The following is a 5847-nucleotide window of genomic DNA, read 5'->3' as shown; positions in this document are numbered from 1 at the left end:
ACATCGGCGAATAATCAGATCCTGCTGTAGAATAAACCTTTTTTGTTGGAATAATCAGGGGCTTCTTTGAGTACAACACTGTAAGAGTGTATTGGAATAAGAATCCAATTTCATTGTATAAGTCAATCGCCGCCTGATTTGCAATGAAAGGATTCACTTCAATATCTGCTCCCTCAGGAACATGGTCAAGCATCTTTCTGATAAGTTCGTATCTCACGTCGTAAGTATCTGCATACGTTGGACAGAACTCCCACACTTTCCAGGTTTCTTTAAGAGATGCATAACCAATGACGTCTCCAGACCTGGATTCCACTGCCACGTAGACACAGACTGCTTCACCAATGATGCATCTGTGAAAGATTGTTGTTCTCTTTATCGGATATGTCCGTGCATCGTATTTCTCTACTAGTTCCAAGGGGACGTCAGCTAATGGAAGAATGCGGAATTCAGTCCTCGGTAATGGCGATAGCTTTTGGTTGGATTTTGTCATCATCAGGCTGTGAATTTCATATAAAGGCTTGAAAATGTTAAGATTTCGCTCAGGTTTAAGTGCGGTGACGAAAGACATTTTTCTCTAGAACTCCTGTTAATACTGCACTTCTCAGTTTCCCACCGATCCCTTGACCTCTGTATTGCTCATCGAGAATATACATTCCACCGTGACAGGTTGTGTTGTCCTCTTGGGAGAACATTTTGGCGCTACCTGGACGTGAAACAAAACTTTAACATGTTATATTTGCACTTATGTTAGTGATTCAGTGATTGAGCGAGCTTGGTTTAACGTCACCTTGGACAATGTGATACTTATATCACCAGGCATCAGTGTGGTGGTGGGGGAAGATGACGTAGACCTCAGACGATTACAACAGCTCAGTGAAACCGACGAGCATACGGATGGTGATTACAATCTCAAGAATGGCGCTTTCAAACTAAGCATCACAATCACAACGATCCTGGTTTGGCTAAGGGATGCAACCCTGTACAGTAAATACCAGTATCTATAACATGATAACGATAAATGGAGATATTGTACAAACCAGAAACATATTTATCAATGAAGCATATCAAGCACCTACCTAAGTTTCTTTACAACAGCTTCAGATGAACAGACTAACAAAGTCTTTGCTAAATGCATATAGACTGGTTTTATATTAATTGTTTTAAGGCTTACACAATACAGACATAAACACACTGCAGTGATACTTGCCACTGCAAGAAAGTGTGATATGACTGTAGTTATACCAATATTTCACCAATATCCAGGGTACCAAATAAGCTTCACTCCCATATCTGCTCAAATGTTTTGACATCAATCACTCGGTTCTCGATTGTGACGTCGTTGCCTGTAACGATACAGTGTATGATCTGTTTGGGTTAAAAAGATACCGATGAATCACAATCTAACTCCATATTGGTTCATGATCAAGCATTCATTTCAAGACCTGTTTGCTTCACTCTCGCCCACTAACGAAAACACAGAGAGGTTGCGTAACTCAGTCGCCAGAGCACTGCAGCGAACCGGAACTGACGTTATGTGAGGAATGATTTTCAGTTAGTTGTATACAAAATGTGTATCAAGCTCGTCATTGCAGGAAACTGTCACATGACTGTAGTTATAGCAATATTTCGCCAGTATGTCATCGAAAGAAACTGTGATATGATTGTAGTTATAGCAATATTTCGCCAATATCCAGGGCACCAAATGAGCTTCACAGACAGGATTTGTTGGGGGAATTGAACAATTGGCCTCGCGTTTTTACTGATAATCAAATCTAACAATAACTAGCACAATTCGTCACAGAGACAACAATTGACTCACCAACGATCTTTCCATCTTTCTCTTCTGCTACCCACCAATCCGAGTGATCGATATCAAAACATTTGAGCAGATATGGGAGTGAAATGGTCCAGCCTTCTTGTTTAGCCAGCTCAGCGACATGTTTCACTTCAGATCGACCAACCAAACGTCTAATCACAACACCTGCCATGGTGGTAAGGCTGAAAACACCTGGCCCCGTCTGGTACACACAGACTGCCGTATCACCTGAATGTATTTCAATGCTTGATTGGGACCTTTGGATGGGATCGTCCACCGCACACGGGGCTCACGTTTTAATGTGGCCGGGGGAAGATGATTCACGTGCATGTTGAGAGTAACGAAATTTACGGCGGCGTTGCCTATGAGAAACAATTTGTTGTAATGCCAGATTTCATTTGGCGTGAGAGGCAACTGACGGGTGGTTAGCCAGTCGACTTGGTGTGAATCTATGAATTTCAACAAGGCATTCTTCTCGCCCTGGCTGAAAATATGTTGCAAAATATGTTATAGGCCTACAGTTATCAGAGCATTTATCATTTATGTGTGAATATGAAAATGTTTATTAATATTTTGGAAAGGGTTCATCTTTATGCTTGTAAAAGACTTTTAGGTGTTAAGATCAGCACTTCTAAGTGTATGGTATATGGAGAATGTGGACGTTATCCATTTTATTTTGGAGCATATAAGTAAATTTAAAGAAATTTAAAAATATGCCACAGTCACGATATTCGAAAAATAACGTTACAATATGTTGTGTATGTATGATAGAAATGGTAAGATAAATTGTGTATCAAATGAGAGAAATGGGCTTCACGCATTGTACCCGTGTAGGGAATCGAACCCGGGTCTTCAGCGTGACGAGCCGACGCTTTAACCTTTAGGCTACCCTACAAATCCTTTAAATCAGGTCTCGTAGCAGAGCATTACTCCTTTGATGTTAACACTGAAAAGTTCACGACAGCAATTGCACGATTACAATGTACATCCAATGAATTAAATATTGAAACAGGCAGATATCATAATGTTCCACGAGAACATAGACTGTGTATGTCTAGGGGTGATAGAAAATGAGTATCATTTTATATTAGTTTGCCCGTATTTTCACAATTTCAGAATGTTATATATCCCACAATTTTACCGTATCAGTCATTGTGAATATAACTTAAAGTTATTGCTGAAAGCAACAAATTGGTCTTATTCGTGACGAGCGAATGCTTTAACCTCCAGACTACCCCACCGCAGATTAAGTGGGATTCACAAGCTATAGCCTCAATATTATAATCAGGCTGCATTTTCTCTCAGGTGAAATTCCTCTCTATATATGCACTTGGAATATTCGAAATAACTTTCAGCCAATGATACTTAGTCTCTTTGTATGTTGGCAATTCCAAATGACCAATGAACATAGCTGTAGCAAATTAGGAGCCATGTGACTATGTGGGTAATCCGAAATAATTGTTCCGCTTAAATCGAGTTTTCTATAAATCTCTAACTTATACACATTCTGTGTTTTTACTGATCACAAAACGTTCATAAACTGATACACTTTCAATTCAAAACAATTGTACACGTAATAGAGCACACCTGTACTAGTTCAGTGCATAATTCCGAATTGCAGAATCAGAAAATCCATTCCATTTTAGTAGCACACATTAGGCTTTCCTACACGTGTGTTACTATTTTAGGGAGGGAATCCCCGATACGTCACGTGATTGAAAATAGCGCCGCTGACATGCGAGTGATCGACTGAGAAGTCTGATGGCTTGCAAATAGTAACCTCTGTATAATTTGATAACGGAAATGGGGCGCACTTGTAGGTACAAGTACAAAGAAGTCATTCATAATATGTAAGCTTTTCGTGCGCAATAATCGTAACGGGTGCGCGAAAGTGCGACAAAGGATTTCCTCCATTGCGGGTATGCAGTATGGTGGGACGTTTCTGTTTCGTTCCAGTGTGTGCTTTTGTCTGTTTGGTGGTTTTTGTTTTGTTTTATGTAGATGGGAATTTACTTTTGTTGGACTTGTTTGTAAATTGGTTATCTCCCTGCCAATAATTTTAGAGTTATGGTAGTTTTTTAGTTTTTTTAAATGGTTGAGATTTTGAGTGAACACATTTTTTAGGTGAAAATTGGAATTTTGGTCTTTAATTTTCCCTTTTTGGAAAATTTTGATAGGCTTTTCATTTCGGTTTTAGATAATGGTATGTTTAAGTTAACTTCTGGGAGTTTAAGTGGTGCATATGATGTCAGTGTATTCAAGTGGAGTGTGTTTGAGTCAGTGTATGTATTCATAGTTATCCTATCGTGGCTCCCCTATTAACCTTTATCCGTTCTTGCTGAAGCAGCACAGGATGTTTATTTTATTGGAAGTGGATATTGGCGGATGTCAATGGGACTGACATGACGTGTTCAAATATGGGTTAAAACTCTTACAGCACTGTTAATGTTACTAGACTTACAAATACACAGCAATATGTTGTCCTAGAAATATCTATCACGAAAACAGTTGTCACCATAAAGCTAACGGGCCTGTCACAAAGGAAGCATGTTCCTGATGGTGATGTATGGCCTCATACAGTTTCCTGTAACCGAATGATAGGGAAGTTATTTTACGTGCACTCTCCGGCATGGTGTTTATTTCGCACATGGAGCCCGCAAAGTGATATAGTGTTTGATTGAAAGAGAGATTATTGTGACCGAATGATAAGGAAATATAATATCCAGCCTCCGGCTTGCTGCAGAATCTTCAAATATTATGGACTTGCTTTCAATACACAAATACCTGGTTTGTTTTCGGACAAATGGTAACAACAATAAGGCATAAATATTTGTACTGTGTCATGTTGTTTCAGCTGTCACTTGTTTTCTGTATTTCACAGCTTTGTTCTTCTACAGACACTAGCACCAATGCTCGAATTCAAATACATCGAACCTTCTTACTATAATCACACTTTTCAGAAGCATATTTCGTTTTCATAAGAAAAACAATCAAAACACGACTTATTCTGTTCATGATGACAAAACCATTTACAAGAGAATGTTCCTTTGCCCAGTACACACATCTACCGAAGACAACTTCTCACTGAACAAGCCTATTTAGAAAAACCTGTTGGCGTCACAGACCCACCCTCACTGAATACCACTTTTGGAATACACATGGGGTATTTTAAACTGCATTTTTCTCTCAGTATTCCTTGGTGCTTTACAGCGGCAGTATTGTGCCTGTATATCTAACGAAAGATGGGCAAGAAAAGCCAATGAAGTCCTTTCCACATTTGGTGAGACACCATCTTCACCACCTTAATACAATGTCCACTCTGCACCACTCACTACCAGATGCGCTTTAATGTAAACATCAAACCAACACGTTGTCCTGAACTGCATGCATTGATAATTCTTTCTAGAAAATCCAGACCACTCGCAAATAACATTCACTCCACCATGCATGCCAAAGGATAGGGAGTGTACCTGATCTCTTCTGGTGAATGATCCCAAAACAAATTGATTACACATAAAGATCATTAGTCAAATCTTAACTGTTTCAAGGAACCATGAAGTACTAATACAAGACCACATCTATTTTCAGAAAGGTGGAAAAATCAAGGCTAAAACCGATCAACCAAGCGATGCATAGTATTTTACAGTAAATTCTGAAGAAGCCCCAACATCATTCAGCAAACAGGAATTCCGCCACCCATATATCCCGATTTAGTTTACAAGGCGTTTTGAATCCACAGAACACGTACTAAACCAACAGCGAATTGATCAATGCAAAATACAAAGTCAACTTGCCTATCACATTGAACCCTCTGTCCTTGATATCAAACCCGTGAAGGTCCAGGTTAGAATATTGATCTTCAGTAACCCAAGCTTGTCGATGCTCATGCTGTTGATCGCTGGATTGTCTGGTCATGACTCGATTATTTACAGACCGCCGCCATATAGCTGGAATATTGCTGAGTGAAACTAATTTAACTCACTAACTTACTCACACACTGTCCTTGGTATCACCTCCTATCCAGATCTCCG

At 39.5% G+C, this 5847-nt stretch overlaps 1 long non-coding RNA gene across 1 annotated transcript; it reads right to left on the bottom strand.

Annotated features, from left to right (window-relative positions):
• Window positions 1-470: 470 nt before the first annotated feature.
• On the bottom strand, window positions 471-2071 carry LOC124258338. Its single transcript, XR_006893571.1, has 2 exons — window positions 1820-2071; window positions 471-703 (listed from the first exon to the last, which is right to left on the bottom strand). It is a non-coding gene; the product is annotated as an uncharacterized LOC124258338 (long non-coding RNA).
• Between the last annotated feature and the right edge of the window lie 3776 nt (window positions 2072-5847).

This window comes from Haliotis rubra, unplaced genomic scaffold (genome assembly GCF_003918875.1).
Source record: "Haliotis rubra isolate DU_JTF1 unplaced genomic scaffold, ASM391887v1 Scf69, whole genome shotgun sequence".
In the NCBI taxonomy this organism is placed as follows: domain Eukaryota; kingdom Metazoa; phylum Mollusca; class Gastropoda; order Lepetellida; family Haliotidae; genus Haliotis; species Haliotis rubra.
The sequence above is the reverse complement of the archived record's forward strand: the minus strand, read 5'-3'. Positions and strand labels throughout refer to the sequence as shown.